Here is an 18879-nt window from a genome sequence, read left to right as displayed (position 1 = left end):
TTAGCAATAATAACAAATAGATACATAAAACCCTTGAAATCGAATTGTATGGTCTTAGCTCTAGAAGACAAAATATCATCAAAATGAGTTAAGACTCTCATTCATTTGGGAGCCCTGCTGTACACTGCACACAGGATTTTGGCTGTGGGAAGGCTTTACATTCAAAGTGCTGTAGGAGGTACCAAATGACCAAAAGAAGTTTATTTCAAAAGATAATATGAGTAAAATCATCCTGGGCATCACCTGTAGCTAATGAAATAAGAAGTACCAACTAGAAAAAAATTTTTTTACTTGAATAGTGATACATTAAAAATATACTGTGAAATCAGTATTAAATACATGCATTAATTAAATACATATATATTAAATATAAATCTGACAAGAAATGTAAAAGAAATTGCCAAAAATCATATTTTATTACTTCATTAAAATTTGCATAAAATACACATGCAAATTACACTGAAGCTTCTAAAAGACTTGAAAACAGTATTACGTCTTATAAATAATACAAGAATATTTCCTGACATTTAAGTCTGAAAGAGAGGAAATCAGTTTTGACAAAACCACAAAAGCTTAGTGGTTTTGGTTATGAGCAGAAGCTCCTGACTCCTGGCTTCAGCCTGGTTGAGCCTGGCTATTGCACTCATTTGGGGAGTGAACCAGTGAGTGGAAGATATCTATCTCGCTCTTTCCCTGTCATTCCCCTCTACCTCCCTGCCCTGTGCACCATAGTTCTGACTTTCAAATAAATAAATATTTTTTAAAAATTTAGAAATTTATCCAAAATAACAAAAAAAAATAGGAAAACATTTATAAAAAGACCAGGACTAGATACCGACTTAATTTTGAACACGGCTGATGATGTCACTAAGTAGAATTTTTGTTCTTTTAAGGATATAGGGAGCCAGAACCAGAATTTAGAATTACAGGTTTTTAGAGTTGACAGAGTCCTTATAAATGCTGTAGCAACTATTGCAATTTCCTTAACTAACAGATAAGGTGGGTAAGGCCTAGGAAGACGAAGTGATTCTTTTTGAGACTTTCAAGAAGTCTCAGAATCTCTATTGAATTCAACTCTCACATCCCTAAAGTGGAAAGTTGTTACACACTAGATGGTTTCCTAAAAGACAGAATGAATTAATAGCAGACATTAAGAAGAGAGTTCAGTTTTCACTTTGCTCTCACCAGTCCAGCTTGCGTTCTGCCATTTGCTCACTTATTTCGCTGTCACTACATACTTATGAGATCTATAACTAAATAAGTGGTGAGAGAGAGAAAAAACAAACAAGAATACACATACATTTTAGAACAGCAAATTTGTGAGGAAAGAGCAGAGTGAATGTAAATCTTTTGGCTAATTCCAAACAAAAGGAACAGGAATTTGGAAAGAAGAAGATTGCATCTCTGTACAGTATAGGTTGTCCATTGGAGAATGGTAAGCAGTCAGCAGCAATCTGGCCTCCAAACATTGTTCAAATTTAATGACTGTATTATTCAATATTCTGAATCTAGGTATCTGTCATGGGTCAGACAATCTTAGTCTCTGTCATCTAAAACCAACCCACACAATGCAAATACCAAAGAACAGATAATCATACAATATAGATTACTCATTATGTGGTAAGCTACGTAAGCCACACAAATATGCATTGGACAATAAACCTATTCCCTAAAGAATGGAGGCCTAACCTAATAACTAACTATTCTTCTTCTGAATGATTACCACAGTCACATATGTTTATATAGGAACTCCATCAGAATTTGCTTTATGTAGGTGCTCGTATTCATTGAATATAATGATAGAGAGCTATTGATAAAAGGTGGAAAAAACAGAGACAAAGTATAGTTTTAAATGTAGATAGTCCATCCATAGTTAGATATAAAAAATTAAGTAGTTTATTCTAAAAGGTGAGTATAAATTTGAAATTTGTGAAAAAGATTCAAGACCAGATCAGGTAACTATAAGAAAACCTTTGCGGACCCAAAGCCAGATTAAGTTAGGTTCAAATAAGGCAAGCCTACTTTACATACTTGCCACTCCCAGGACTTCTATCACTACATAATTTTAAAATAATTTGTGCAATATTTTATTTAATGTAAATACTCATAAATTTTCAGAGATTACTGAAAATGCTTTGTTCATTGGTGTAGTTCCATGAATTAGTATACTGTCATGTAGGCATTCAATAAATGCTTGATAAATGAAGAAATGCCCATAATGCAGTGTGTTGAAGAGAGGAGAAAAATGGAAAAAAGGAAAAAGAGCTATGAAAAGAGAGAAACAGAAAGGTATATTCAGAGGAAGGATATAGAAGAGATGAACAGAGACCAAAGTGTCAGGATGACATACAGACTGACCCTTTGTTTTATCCAATGACCCAGGTCAATTCCCTTGAGCAGTTAACACACTCACTTTCTATACCTGACACACATATACTTTCCTAGGAATGCTTGAAGAGAAAGGCTGAAAAAAGTGGGTGGAAAATGAACATTAGAGAGATTGGCAGGGAACAATAACAGTGAAACAAACTCTAATGTGTACATCTCCATAGTCAAAGATTTTCTACCTCCCTGAGAATCACTATAGCTTTCAGGTAGAGTATTGACTACTAGGCAGAGCACCATAGCTATAAAACAACCACTGAGCTAGGCAATAAAAGAGAGGAGAAAGAGAGAGAGAGAGAGAGAGAGAGAGAGAGAGAGAGAGAGGTGGAAGAGGAGAGAGAAAGAAAAGAATAAAAGGTCTAATGTCTTGTTTATAGCATCTTTGAGATGCTGTGCAGTCCCACAGCTGGCTTTAGTTCATATGCTTTTTTGATTAAGGTAATACATACCAAAGCAATCTAATATTAATGTGTAATTTAGAAGAAAAAGGGAGGGGGTAGAAACTAAACAATAACAGGATACAGACTTGCTTAATTCTTTTTTAAATGCACACTTTATTCTAAGTCTCTAAAACATTTATAACTCATTTTAAACACTCAATTCTACTATATTGTGTTCAGTGACACTAATCCTTGTTTATAACCTAACCCTTTGAGAATAAGATTATGTTTTCAGAAAATAGTCGCAACAAGTTTTATTATTACAATAGTGATCACAGATTTATAAAAACCTTAAATGAAAAGATGAAGATGACCAGGATAATATCCAATAAGAAAAACTATCTTTATTTTTTTTTTTTTTTTTTTTTTTTTTTTGACAGGCAGAGTGGACAGTGAGAGAGAGAGACAGAGAGAGAAAGGTCTTCCTTTGCCGCTGGTTCACTCTCCAATGGCCGCCGCTGCAGCCGGCGCACCACGCTGATCCGATGGCAGGAGCCAGGAGCCAGGTGCTTTTCCTGGTCTCCCATGGGGTGCAGGGCCCAAGCACCTGGGCCATCCTCCACTGCACTCCCTGGCCACAGCAGAGAGCTGGCCTGGAAGAGGGGCAACCGGGACAGAATCCGGCGCCCCAACCGGGACTAGAACCCGGTGTGCCGGCGCCGCAAGGTGGAGGATTAGCCTATTGAGCCACGGCGCCGGCTCAAAACTATCTTTATTTAAAAATAAAATGTAAAGCTTGATTGATAAAAATCTCTAAAAATAGTACCAAATTTTTAAAATTCACCTTTCTTTAAGAATTTGAGTACTATTTTTAATCTTAAAGCTATTTTTGTACTTTGTAACTCGTCCATTGTGAAATTCAGAGAGCCTACAGAAGGTGGAAAAGGATGCACATTTTCTCTAGAGTTCAGCTTTCCACCTTGTAGGGAAATGATTACATATATAATTTTTTAAGATTTAATTTTTTATTTGAAAGTCAGAGTTACAGAGCGAGTGGAGAAAGAGAGAGAGAGCGAGAGAGAGAGAGAGAGAGAGAGGAGAGATCTTCCATCTGCTGGTTTACTTCCAAATGGCTGCAATGGCCAAAGCTGAACCAATCCGAAGCCAAGAGCCAGGAGCTTCCTCTGGGTCTCCCATGTGGATGCAGAGGCCCAAGCAGTTGGGCCATCCTCTGATGCTTTCCAAGGTGCATTACCAACCAGGGAGCTGGATTGGAAGCACAGCAGCTGGGACTTTAACGGGCGCTCATATGGGCTTCAGGCACTGCAGATGGTGGCTTAGCCTGAAATACCATAGGACCTCCCCTCCCCCTTTTAATTTTTTTTTTTTTAAATACTATCCTTTAAGACCATCCTTCATGACTCTGCTGATAATACTGAATAATGTATCATCACTATCTCAACTGTCAAAATGGTCCCAAGATTTTGCTGCCACTGTTTCAAAAAAGCAATTTTTCTGGAAATGTTTTGGCAGATAATGGTAGAGTTATTAAGAAATCTGGGGGCCAGCACTGTGGCTCACTTCCCATATGGGCGCCGGGTCTAGTCCCGGCTGCTTCTCTTCCAGTCCAGCTCTCTGCTATGGCCTGGGATAGCAGTGGAGGATGGCTCAAGTCCTTGGGCCCCTGCATCCGCATGGGAGACCAGGAGGAAGCACCTGGCTCCTGGCCATATGGAGAATGAACCAACAGAAGGAAGACCTTTCTCTCAGTCTCTCTCTCTCACTGTCTATCACTTTACCTGACAAATAAAAAAAAAGAAATTTGGAAGACAAAAATGGTTATAGTTCTGGCTGAGTCCCTTACTATCTGACTGAGCACATTGCCTCATCCATAAAGTGAGGAAGGTACCCATACTAGAGACTGTGTGAGGACTGAATGATGTGCCTCATGCAGAGCAGTAGCAACATGCCCAATACATAACGTGCACTCAATAAATGGTAGCAATTTATAACCGTAATAAGTGATTGTTAGTATTAATAATAAAAGCCACCCATTACAGAGCACTATTATTACCACCACAAATCTTGATGTCTATCTCAATTCTAAGAAAGGCTATTTTCTACCTCCTCTCTTCTCTGAATTTCTACACATGCAATATTATCATCAACAATAAATATTTCTTGTAAGCCTAATAAGCATAAGGTATTACATTAGGCTCTCTCAAGAATATAGCCAGAATCAATTATTCTCCCATGCAGGCCACTACCAGATCTCATACTTCCTCTATCATGGCACTAATATTCTACATTGTGATGATTTATTTGTATCTTATTTAGCCCATTGCATAGTGAGCTTTCATGGATGGGTCTTACTGTATATTCTCAGCACCAAGCGTAATACCTGGAACATAACAGTTCCTTATCCAATGAATGTTCCTAACTTCAAAAAGTTCAACTTGCAGACAGACATTACGGACATTTAAAAAAATGTGCAGGATAAAACAATGTTTCAAATGCTTGAAAGAAATTTGTGAATGGCTGTTGTTAACTTATGAGTGAAGTAGCTGTCTATCAACATGACATTGTTCTGGGTGGTTTCTTCCTAGGTTGTGTATGAAGGAATGAATTGCAGGAGAAGAGGATGGAGGAAACTCTTAGAAGCATGAATTACCAAAGAGTGCCTGGGGGAAGAATTTGATCATTCACTGGACTCAGGGCTTGGCAGTCTTGTTAGTTTCGCAAAGAAACTGACAAGTAGAAATTGGAACTCAGTAGAAGGTCTAAAGGGGGCTGGAGCTTTTAAACAGGAGGAAGATGTGCTTCTGGGTGTGGAAAGGAGCTAGACTAAAGCAGAAGGGGATTCAGAGAGTAACACTCATCAAGAGAAACTAGCTCAAGATTTAAGTTTCAAATGCAGAGTGGAGTCAAACTTACCCTAATGGTAGAATCGGCCTTCCTGGTCAAGTGCAAGTCTACTGATTGGGTGGATTTTATTCAGTGATAGGCTTGAATCTTCAAATGCCTGGAGTCATAGATATGTCCAGTAGGAATGACTTAGGATGAGTGTTTAAGCTAGTGCAGGAACCTATGAAACCCAGAGGGACCTGTTAAAGGCCAGGTAGAGATGGAATGTAGTTTACTTACCAGCCAACATTCTGTCTGAGGTGGATTCTGAAAAGGAGATTCTGCAAGGCCTAGAGTAGCCATGGAGTGGGAATAAACTAAAGCTTAGAGTGTGTGGAGCCAACAAGAACTTGAGTCTCTGTGCCTACAAAAGGGGGCAGTAGAGATTTATCTCAGGCTAAAATGTTAGAAGATTCCTCTAACTTTCAGTATAGGCAGAATGAAGAATGGCCAAATCTCAGACCACGATTAACAGTATTTGTTAAGAAATAGATATGTTCTTGAAACTCATATTTAAATAAAGATCAGAAACCCTTACCATTAGCGCACAATGCCTGATATGTGGTAGGTATTCAATGTTTTCTTGTTTAGTTAATTCTTTGTTATTCTGTTACTTCCTCATTGTCTTTATGTGTCTTTAAATACTTAGTAAGACTTTAATTTTGGAATAAGAATAGCTTTATCACGATATTGGGGCTCCAAATGAGAAATAACAATAGCTGTTAAATATTGACTATCTTTGAAAATCTATCATGATGAATATACTCTATTTACTTGTGAATTATCATGGGAAATGACAAGAGAGTTGTATACCAATGGATACTAGAAAAATGAAAAGTATAAGGAAATGAGGAAGAAACCCTTCTTCTGGGCATCATCACTTATGTTTCTTTGATGTTTACTAAGTGCATTCAGCATGTCAGATCTATAGCCTATGGCCAGGAAGCTTCTCCTCCTAGACTGGCATCATTTCTCCCTAGGTAGTGAATTATCATCAAAGGCCATCACAGAAAAGCTCACCTGCATAAGCCTATCTGAGGTTCCCTTTGGGCAGAACCGAAGAGTGGGAGCACAGACATACTGTGGACGTCAGCTGTCTTTGTATCTTTATTCTAATGGGAAGTTGTGGCTTTTATCAGTAATGACCCGAAGGCCAGGCTAGCTTACAGATAACTTTCCTTCAGGAAGCCTTCGAGGTGCCTCCGGCTCACTCTACTTTTTACTCTCACTCTGGATCTTCTAATATCTATCCCCAGAACACTGTTTATTTGTACAGCCTTGCTTTTGCTCAGAATTTTTCCCATTGATGTATATGTTCTTGGTGGTAAGCAACCTCAGGGTATTCATTTCCTTTTTATCTGATTCTTTCAGGGTCAATCAGATTGTGAAATGAACAGGTATGAATAAGGATTTTCTGAAAATTTTGAAACTCAAGTTAGCTCTTCCTAGAAGCATTCTGTGATGATTTCAGTGTATCCAGGCCAAAAATGTGATATTGACGAATCATTCAGTGTTGCACTGTCTTACAAGAAACTCAGGAAGGTTTCTGGGACCCAAATATCCACACTGTTTCCTATTCAGATTCACCAGCAGCAGCTAGCACAAGGTGAATAACAACACAGAGAAAATAGCTAAGAGGGTATCATCAAATGGTCTAGGATTTCCTAGGCTCAAAACAAATGAAATTTTAAGTATTGTTTTCAATTCTGCATTGGCCACACCTCTGACAACAGCTTTCTATTCTTCTCTCAGTGAATTAACAAGAAAAGAACTGTGTTAAAAGTGGGAATAAAATGGTTTCTGGAACTCCCTAAAGATCATCTCTTCTATGCATTGGACCAATCTTGGACAGTGCTTCTTTCCCTAACTGAAAATTTATAGTCTTGAGTTGAATGATCTCTTAAGGATTCTTTTAGCTATAGTAGTTAATGTTGCCACGATTCTCACTGATCACATTTACTTCTTTCTTTTTTTTAGATTTATTTATTTATTCATTCATTCGTTCAAAAGTCAGAGTCAGAGAGACAGAGAGACAGAGAGAGAGAGAGAGAGATCTTCCATCTACTGTTTCACTCCCCAAATGGCTGAAAGGGCCAGAATTGAGCTGGTCTGAAGCTAAGAGCCAGGAGCTTCTTCTGGGTCTCCTTTGTGGGTGCAGGGGCCCAAGCACCTGGGGCGTCCTCTGCTGCTTTCCCAGGTGCATTTGCAGGGAGCTGGATCAGAAGTGGAGCAGTCTGGGGTCGAATGGGAGCTCGTGTAGGATGCTGGTCCTGCTGGCAGCAGCTTTCCCTGCTATGCCACAGTGCTGGCTCCGATCACATGTACTTCTGTCACAATTTCTCACCAGTGGAGAAAGTACTGCACAAATGAAGGGTTGGGAAGTGGCACCTAATCTTCCATCCTTCTGAGAGTTTTCTGTGAAAGCTGATTCAACTTGAGCCCACTTCTACATGTTGCACGTGCCTAGACAACTGACCTTTGTCAAATTTTGCTGATAAGGAAGGAAGGAAAGGGAAGAACTTCTTGCAGTTTTTATTACACATAAAGTGATAGTTCAGCATTAAACAGCTTACTGACCACTGTGCCTGTTGCCTCAAAGTACGATTTCCCTGAGATAAAAAAGCTTGAAAAAGAAATTGCTGGTAAAGATTCTTCCACACATTGGCATAAAACAACAATTAGGGGGGTTAAAAAGTATCCTCTCCATAGCACATTAGTCAGAATGCAGCTTAAATTGCCTGCTGTCTACTTGAATGCTGAGTTCTTCAACTCTACTCACTGTTCACAGAAAACCCCAACTCCTACACAGACCTGGAAATTCCACTTAGTGCTTATTGTGCTAATATTTTCTTCAACTCCAAGACTTTCACACAATTTTACCTTTTTTGTTTAATACCTTTCAAAACCATTTTATTGTTGCTTTTTTGGAGCCACAAACAGCCCCATCTGTCTTTTGTCCCTGTCTTTGTCTCCACCTACACACACAGACCCATTTCCTCTGATTCCCCCAGGTCTGTCCCAGCTGCTCCTGAGAATTTTTCACCCACACAGCTTTTGGCAACCTCTACATCACTGTCCCTTACTCTCGGAACAGCCTTCCAATCAATGTGCTTGGAACCCCCTCCTAACTTCAAAAAAGAAATAAAATTCTTCAGACTCCATCTGTTTGGAGAAACCATCTAGTTTCAGTGATCATTCTTCTCACCATTTCAAGAACTCTCCTAACGCTTTAAAAAACTAAACACTAATTTTATTTTTCACACACCAATCAGCAAACACTTCAGAGTTTAATCCGAATACTCCCAAGGTGTACTCAACACGAAATTCTTCAATTTTCCCCAACATTCCCATTTAAAATGTGGGATTTTTTTTTAACTGCTGAACCTCAAGAAATGAATCTCCATAGCCATGTGTGCACCGGTGCAGGAGTAAAGCAGCGTTCGCATAGCTTTGGGCAGGTTGGAGACCACACACTGTTCTTATACACACGGTTAAAAATTTACTTCCCTCTTACAGTATTAAATCTTCTCATGTCAGAATCTAATAAATCAAATATTCTATAGACCACAGCATAGCTGACTTACTCAAATGATTTCCTTAATTCAGCACTGCCAGAAAGCATTTGAAAGTGGCAAATCCCAGAAGTCTGAGTGACTTCTACATTAAGCGAATGAAACTCATGCACTCATGCTACCCGGGAATGTTGATGGTGTATGGCTTATACCTCAAGCCAGCACTGTCGGTGAGTAAACCAGGAGTGGCAGCATGCCATTTGCACATTCCTTTTTCTGAGGTGCACATTACTACCACTTTGAATGCTACTACGGCTGATTCCTTTTCTAGGAAATTGTCCAAGCTCTTTCTCACTCTGCCTGAGACTTGTTTTTCCCCCATCTCACTTAGAATACCAACAGCTAACATGATCCTATATATCCCACACTTTGCTACAATCTTATCAATGGCATTGGTAAAAGTGGTAGAAGCCATAAAATTACTCCAAAATGGAAAGTTAATAGTATAAGAATTAATTTCAGGAAGTTCCCTAGAAGAAAATAAAATCATTTATTATCAGAATTCTATAAACAGAGTTCGATCGGTAGCGGGAGCGGAGAGCAGACCCCAGAGAGCCTTGAGAGCCCCACCGCTGCCGCCGGCCTAGTTACCATCACACCCCGGGAGGAGCTGCAGCTGCTGCAGCCGGCCCCAGTCACCATCACCACAACCATGAGCAGCAAGGCCGCCGCCCCCGCCCTCAGCGCCGCCGAAACCAGGCCTGGCACCACGGGCAGCGGCGCAGGGAGCGGTGGCCCGGGCGGCCTCACATCGGCGGCACCCGCCGGCGGGGACAAGAAGGTCATCGCAATGAAGGTTTTGGGAACAGTAAAATGGTTCAATGTAAGGAACGGATATGGTTTCATCAACAGGAATGACACCCAGGAAGACGTATTTGTACACCAGACTGCCATAAAGAAGAATAACCCCAGGAAGTACCTTCGCAGTGTAGGAGATGGAGAGACTGTGGAGTTTGATGTTGTTGAAGGGGAAAAGGGTGCGGAGGCAGCAAATGTTACAGGTCCTGGTGGAGTTCCAGTGCAAGGCAGTAAATAAGCAGCAGACAGTAACCATTATAGACGCTACCCACGTCGTAGGGGTCCTCCACGCAATTATCAGCAGAATTACCAGAATAGTGAGAGTGGGGAAAAGAATGAGGGATCGGAGAGCGCTCCCGAAGGCCAGGCCCAACAACGCAGGCCCTACCACAGGCGAAGGTTCCCACCTTACTACATGCAGGGGACCCTATGGGCGTCGACCACAGTATCCCAACCCTCCTGTGCAGGGAGAAGTGATGGAAGGTGCTGACAACGAGGGTGCAGGAGAACAAGGTGGACCAGTGAGACAGAATATGTATCGGGGTTATAGACCACGATTCCGCAGAGGTCCTCCTCGCCAAAGACAGCCTAGAGAGGACGGCAATGAAGAAGATAAGGAAAACCAAGGAGATGAGACCCAGGGTCAGCAGCCACCTCAGCGTGGGTACCGCCGCAACTTCAACTACCGACGCAGACGCCCAGATAACCCTAAACCACAAGATGGCAAAGAGACAAAAGCAGCCGATCCACCAGCTGAGAATTCATCTGCTCCCGAGGCTGAGCAGGGCGGGGCTGAGTAAATGCCGGCTTAACATCTCTGCCATCATCCGGTCATCCAACAAGAAATGAATATGAAATTCCAGCAATGAGAAATGACCAAAAGATTGGAGCTTAAGACCTTAAGTGCTTGCTTTTTGCCAGTTGACCAGATTACTAGAACTATCTGCATTATCTATGCAGCATGGGGTTTTTATTGTTTTTACCTAAAGATGTCTCTTTTTGGTAACAACAAATGTGTTTTTTAAAAAAGCCTGTTTTTCTCAATACACCTTTAAAGGTTTTTAAATTGTTTCATATCTGGTCAAGTTGAAATTTTTAAGAACTTCACTTTTAATTTATAATAAAAGTTTACAACTTGATTTTTTCAAAAAAAGTCAACAAACTGCAAGCACCTGATAATAAAGGTCTTAAATAATAAAAAAAAAGAATTCTATAAACAAACTTTCTCAAAATATATACATAGAAAGGGTGATGTAAATGTATCAAAATAACAGTGGTTATATTGGGCACTTTAATTAAATTTGATTGAGGAGATTTACGTGATATCTGTGTATAGGTATATAAATATCTATTCAGCAGTCCTCCCATCCACAAGACTATGTCCACGACCCCCTAGTCACTGATACACCAAATCCCATAATTTAATTCCTTTTCCATCTTAACTAATACGTACTATTTATGGTCATAACTTTTGTAGTTTGGAGTGCAACAGCATAAGCAACACAAATTTCGTTTTCCTTTACAATTTCTTTTTTTTTTTTTTTGACAGGCAGAGTGGACAGTGAGAGAGAGAGACAGAGAGAAAGGTCTTCCTTTTGCCGTTGGTTCACCCTCCAATGGCCGCCGCAGCTGGCGCACTGCGGCCGGCGCACCGCACTGATCTGATGGCAGGAGCCAGGAGCCAGGTGCTTTTCCTGGTCTCCCATGGGGTGCAGGGCCCAAGCACTTGGGCCATCCTCCACTGCACTCCCTGGCCACAGCAGAGAGCTGGCCTGGAAGAGGGGCAACTGGGACAGAATCCGGCGCCCTGACCGGGACTAGAACTCGGTGTGCCGGCGCCACTAGGCGGAGGATTAGCCTAGTGAGCCACGGCGCCGGCCTTTCCTTTACAATTTCACAGCTAGGATATTCGTTCCTACCATAAATCTTAGCATCCTTAGCATATGATTTTTTTTCCTTTCCTCATGTTGAGAATTTCCACCTTTCCTCTTAAAGGAAGCACTTAAAAATTCTCTTTTTGGCATCTCCAAATTGCCAGAATCATTACTCTTGTGTTTTGGGGCTATTATTAAGTAAAATGAAGCTTAATTGTACCCAAGTACTGCAATCGCACTAACTTCAAAGTTAAACTGATATCTGAGACAGTTACTAAGTACCTAGAGGCTGGGTAGCATGTGCAGTATGGATACAACGCACAAGCAGATCATTCGTGTCCCAGGAAGAATGGAGTTGGATGGCACAGATTTCATTATAGCTACTAAAAACCACACACAACTTAAAATAAGGGAATTGTTTATTTCTCGAATTTTCCATTGACTATTTTTGGACTGCAGTTGACTGAGACCATGTAAGTAAAACTGCAGACGAGGAAGAGGGGTACTATTAAATAGCTACAAATTCACATATATTTACTGGTAAATAGCTGTGTATATAAAATCTTTCTGTAGTTTCCAATGTCTATTCAATCATGGTATAGTACTTGGATAATAAAAATGTTATTTTAAAAACATCCCTCATTATTGAAATGCTTCTTTCAGAAAACTAAGATATTGACCAGCCAGCAGTGATCATCGTCAGCAAATTATCATTCAACAGAGATAAATATAAAAATTTTTGCAATATTTAAAAGATAAAGTTAAAAGATAAATATTTTGTAGACATAAAATATTGGGGAGATTTGGCTTACTTTTAACACAATTTAAAAAGGTATTGGATATTTTAATTTATGCTCACCTCAAAACAAGCCACTCATAAGATTTGTCTTCCCAAAAAGCTAAGGGCTCATATAAAGTCATTTCAGATCATGAATGTTGATTGTAGAGAGAGTTGTTCTATTTTCTTTTATCTCAAATCCAGAATGAAACAGCACAAATCACAATAAGAGTAGAGATGAATATAATTAGTATAAACAAGTATGTCCAACAGTAAAAGTGCCTCCAACTGGAGATGTGGAAGAAGAGTAAAAGGCACGGTGTCAGGGAGCTCACAGAACCTCATGTGTAGTTATTCTGTTCCCTGGTAACTTAACTATTGATGACTCCAAGTTGCAAAGGCAAAGGGAGCAACAATTACTGCCTGCTGAGTCGAATATTCCCAGTGATAGGCTGGAATCTGTGAATGAAAGGAATACTGGGTAGGCATGAGAAATACTGGATTCTAGTGGTAACTTTGACTAAGGTGCTTAAACTACAGTTAAACTCCAGTTCCTTCATTTGCTTTTATTTCATGGTATATCACCCAGGGGTTAGGCAAGGAACTTGATGTGCACACTTCCATCTGTCCCTCACACAACACTACATGAGAACTATCATTATCTTTAATTTGTAATTGACAAAACTGAAATTCAGTTATCTTGCAGATAATACTTAAAGTTTGTTTTTCTAGAGTTAATATTTGTTGATTTATTTTAAAGGGAATAATTACACTCACCTCAAGTTACCAATTCAATCAGATAAAATCTGATTCATCTGAAAGTTATTCAATGTAATAATTTTTTAATCACAAATATTCAGCTTATCTAGTGTTGTTAACAAAACAACAGACTTTATATGATAAATAAAAAGAACACTTTGTAGGAATTTGAGAAGATTCCATTATTCAGAGCTAAAGCAACCTGCTTGATATTCCCACGTATTTTAAAATATATCCAAATTATAATGGATTTCGGGGTGGGGGGGGAAGGAATGTGATAAGAGATTATAAAACAATTTTATCTGAAGAAAGAAAATCCATTTCTAAGTAATTGGTACCAACTGAATTTTTTTTTCTCACTAGGACACTGTTTCCAATGACCTTAGTCCTAACCACTTAAGAAAAGGGTGAACAGACCTAATAGCAGTTTGTTTCATTATGTCTTCTTAACCACATGGGCACATGCTGTCCTTTAAAAATATGTAATTTTTTTAACCTTTGCATTTTCTGTTTACTCAAACCTAAATAGGGAACTTCTGCTAAGGTAGGAGAAATGAACGCCAAGTTCAGCTCAAATCAGTTAGTTGTGCTAAAGGCTAAAATTACAGGAACAGCATGAAGAAATAGTTGACAGCTGAAGTACATGGTCCTGTGAAGCCTCTCTTCAGGGAATCTGTGATTGCTCTTAATGGTGTTTTTTAAAAACTTGGTCCTGTTAATTTTCAAGATATTTTTAAACACTCAATTACTTTTAAAACAATCAGCACCATTATGAACTCCCAGGAGTCTCTGAATTAAGAAATGAATACCTTTATTTCATAACATTTTACAAAACACTCACTGTGCACAACAAATATCAAATCCACTACAGGGCTGGATAATGCAACATAAATCCTGAAGAAGTAAGACCTAAAGATGACTAGATCTAATTAATCATAATTAAATTAGATCTTATAGGAGCTAAACATAAGAGTTGTCCATAGCTTTATCTTCCATGCATGCATACCAAATAAACCTTTTGAAGAAGAATCAACTAACGCAAGTGGAAAGATTACATTTTTTAGACATGTGCTATAGTTTGAATGTGTCCCTCAAAATTTATGGAAACTTAATCACTAATGTAACAGTGTTGAGGTGGGACCAGTAAAAGTGAGTTGCAGCAGAGTCGTTGTGAATGGGTTGACATTGTCTTGGAACTGCATTAGCTATCACAGGAGTTCCTGATAAAAGAGTAAGTTCAGCCTCCTGGCCCTCTCTCTGTTGTGCATGCACACTCACGCTCTCTTGCATTTTTGCCCTCTACTATCAGCACAGCCAGAAGCACATATATTTGCTGCTTGATGTTGCAGCCTCCAGGACTGTGAAAAATAAATTCCTTTTAATTATAAATTACTCAGTATCAATTATTCTGTTACAGCAACACAAAACAGATTAAAACAACCTGATTTTCAATCTGATTATTCATAGCACGGTGAAATAAAATGGATTGATTATGAAGAACACATTAGGATTGTCATTTCATTTGCACAAAACTGATATCAGCCTATTCACACTTATGCATTAAATATAATGCATCTGAAATTCTACTTAATTACAACAACCATCAAGCATGACCTTATTTTTAATCTCCTTGATGGCCACCTAGAGGTTAGCATTCTGTGGGGGACCTGCTCCATCTCTATCAAGGCACAGCAACTGCTCTATGTGATACTGACTCTTTCACAGCCACTCAAAACAACCACAAATGCCGGGCTTCACTGCCCTATGTAAAACCAGGGTTTGGCTTTCCTGTATCTTGACAGTGAGAACATCTTCCTGAAATGCTCCCCATTAGGGAGTTGGCAGCAGCTCTGAAATCTGACTTCTGACAGAAGGAGATTCTCGGAGGAGTGCTATTGCTTTGGAGTCATCACTTTATGCTCCTTCAGTTCCACTCAATTATATTGAAATTCAGGATATTTGTTGAAACTGATCATGATATTCTGAGAATGACAGAGTATTCTTCCCTTATCACTTTTCAAAGACACCCTTCAATCATCCTTTCATACTTCCCAATTTTTGACACCCTTTTATTGCATGCCTCCCCCTCAATAAGTGTTCCTTGGTAGACTTCATGATTACAACAGTAAAAAAAAAAAGTTTGGTACTTTTGAGACATTTGTAGTGTGGTTGTTTACATGCATACCACAATAAATAAAATAAAATGGATCTTTGTGGCTACAAGCAGCACAGAAACCTTACCAACTTAACGAGAGGGGCATGTTTAGATGTAGTTATTTGGTGCATGAAGCAAAGTGGAAGAACTATAAGAACTAAGTTTTGAATAAAATGACCTGATGCTCTGACAATGCACAGATTTAGGCAAATATAACGGAGCTTCAAAAAGTTTATGGAAGATGAAAACTATGAAAATACCACAAATGGATTTAAATATATTTGCATCAAAATAAATGAATATGTTAGTTCAATTTTCACAAACTTTCTGAAGCCCTCTCATATATATAGACAGACAAATAGTATCAGTGGTCTTCCCTAATTTTTTCCCTAAAATACAGCGTGAAAGATGAATATTATTTAGCCAAACAATAATTTTTACAGGGTTACAGTTAGAGAAAGTGGTTGGGCAATGAGTTCTAAAGCAAGGTCCACCAGAGTACAAAGTATTCATCACAAATCTGATAGAGTTAAATTTTCTCATGTCAACAATACCGGAAAAAAATGCTCCATTAAGTAAATCTCTTGATTAGAGTCAACTGTATGAATTTATCACACTGGCTTTTTCTCCTCCCCATCTTCTACTAGCTATTTCCCACTAGTTGTTCAAATCTCAGATTAAATAGCGCTTTCAGAGAGAATTTCTAGTTCTAAGACTAGTTCAAGTTCTCCTATAACCCCTCCTTTCTTGAAACATTTCCCAGAATTTCAAGTTAATACATTGATAATTAGTTGTCAATATCCATCTTCCATTTTAAATGTAATATTACATAGCAGGTGACTTGCCTATCTTCATTTTGACAATGTATTCATGGGCTTATAAGAGCATCTGGAACAGTACATGCTCCACATATAGTGATGAAAAAATTGTTGAATTAACCCTATTCCGAGAGCAGAACTTCATACCAAAATGGAACTCTAAATATTACATTGCTGGGGTGGATGTTGTGGCACAGTGTGTTAAGCTAAAATTAAGAAGCCAACATCCTCTATCAGAGTGTATCTTGAGTCCCAGCTACTCTGTTTTCTATTTAGCTCCCTATGACTGGAAAGCAACAGATGGTAGCACCAGTACTTGAGTTCCTGCTACTCACATTGGAGAACCAAATGGATTACATAGCTCTTGGCTTCAACTTGTCCCAGTCCTAGTTGTTGTGGCCAACATATCCAGCAGATAGAAGATTCCCATCCCAACCCCCCATCACTCTACTTTTTAAGTAAATAAGTAAATCTTTTATTTTTATTTATTTATTTATTTATTTATTTATTTTATTTTGACAGGTAGAGTTATAGACAGTGAGAGAGAGAGACAGAAAAAGGGTCTTCCTTCCATTGGTTCACTCCCCAAATGGCTTCTACGGCCGGCGCTGCACTGATCCGAAGTCAGGATCCAGGTGTTTCTTCCTAGTCCCCCATGTGGGTGGAGAGGCCCAAGCCTTGGGCCATTCTCCACTACCCTCCTGGGCCACAGCAGAGATCTAGACTGGAGGAAGAGCAACTGGGACTAGAACCTGGTGCCCATATGGGATGCCGGCGCCATAGGTGGAGGATTAACCAAGTGAGCACGGCACTGTCTCCAATAACTAAATCTTCTAAACAATTAAATACAGCACTGTTAGTTTTACTTCATTACATTATGGGCTCCAAATTACTATCTTGAAAAAGTTAAGTTGACAAATTAAAATTTCATATTGTTATGTCAAACATCTTTAGATTTATTCATATCGGGTTATCAAGTTAGATATCTACCTCTTATAACTTCTCGTCATTAATTATCAACCTGCCCATGCTTTTTGTTCTTAAATAATAGTGTTGGACTATATGGAAAATCAAATCACAAGTACACATTCTTTTGTAAAAAATGGTCCCCACTCTGCTTCCCATTTCAGTTTCCTACTCATGTGTACTCTGGGAGGTAGCAGGTGATGGCTCAAGTATTTAGGTCCCTGACATCCATATGGGAGACCCAGATTCAGTTCCCAGCTCTTGGCTGCAGTTTGGTCCAGGTCTAGCTGCTGCAGACACTTGGGGGAGTGAACCAGAGAATGGAAGCTCTCTCCATCTCTCTTCATCTTTATCTCTCTTTTAAATAAAAATGAGAATAAAGCTCAAAAATGTTTAAAAATAATTTACTTAAAGGACAATGGGAAGTATGAGAAATCAATAAATTCTCATGAGGATGATTAAGTTCTCTCTCTCCTCCTACCTTTTGTTTAATTTCATTAATAAAAACAGCCAGGCTTTTGAACATTCTTATTTTAACTTTTATATATATTCAGAAACTCGGAATTTAAGAAAAGACCTCTGTGAATTGGGAAACATTTTTCCTTACTTCTGAGAGCAACTGATTTTCATAGGATGGTTTGGCTTGCACTCTGACTAAAAAATAAATAAATAAATGTTACGTGTGCTGTATCAGGACCACAGAAGGTGGTGAGAGAGTCCTTGATAAGTCATATTTGTACTTCCTAACACAGAGGATCTAAGAATAAGACAGTGAAGCACAGAGTTGATGCCGTTTATTCTAACACACCTTGGATGGATTTTCCCAGACACAGAAAATGGGTCACATTGGTCAATTTTGACCCTACTGGTAAAGCTCAGCAAGAAAGAAAAGCAGAACTAAAAGGCAGGGTGGCTGGGCCAGGACAGGTGAATACTGAGAAAGTTGACTTAGCCACATTAGGAATGTTTACAAATTTGCAGAAAAAAAAAAGCATTAACAGAATGACAGAAGCACCTGAAGAGAGTGATAAAGTGCTGGAATGCAGAAGAAGGTCCCTGAGTTGAGAGTGTTAACATGGAAAAGGAAAAAGAACTTAAAAAGAATCCTATAGAATACATTGTACTGGAATGGGAATATCATTAATTAGTGAGTTTGGTTATAACTGAAACTAGTTGCATTGCTCTAAAACTAATCCATTTAAGAAAATCATGTGTTTCAAATTTATTTTTTATTTAAAAATACAATAAAATAAACCCTCTTTATTATTTATTTATTTATCTGAAAGGCAGAGTTGCAGAGAGAGAAGGAGAGACAGAGAGGGAGATCTTCCATCTGCTGGTTTACTCCCCAGATGGCTGCCATGGCTGGGTCCTAACCAGGCTGAAGCTAGGAGCCCTGAGCTTCTTCCAGGTTTCCCACATAGGTACAGGGGGCTTGTAAGGGCCCAGGCACTTGGGCCATCTTCCACTGCTTTCCCAGGCCATTAGGA

The 18879-nt window shown here is 39.1% G+C and overlaps 1 protein-coding gene and 1 pseudogene across 44 annotated transcripts in view; one reads left to right on the top strand and one right to left on the bottom strand.

Moving 5' to 3' along the window:
• NRXN1 (neurexin 1) overlaps positions 1-18879 on the bottom strand; it is a 1231187-nt gene that overhangs the window by 500459 nt on the left and 711849 nt on the right. The gene's annotated exons all lie outside the window — the stretch shown is intronic.
• Positions 9894-10889, top strand: LOC127490322 (Y-box-binding protein 1 pseudogene; annotated as a pseudogene).

This window comes from Oryctolagus cuniculus, chromosome 2, assembly GCF_964237555.1.
Source record: "Oryctolagus cuniculus chromosome 2, mOryCun1.1, whole genome shotgun sequence".
Classification (NCBI taxonomy): Eukaryota; Metazoa; Chordata; class Mammalia; order Lagomorpha; family Leporidae; genus Oryctolagus; species Oryctolagus cuniculus.
The sequence above is the reverse complement of the archived record's forward strand: the minus strand, read 5'-3'. Positions and strand labels throughout refer to the sequence as shown.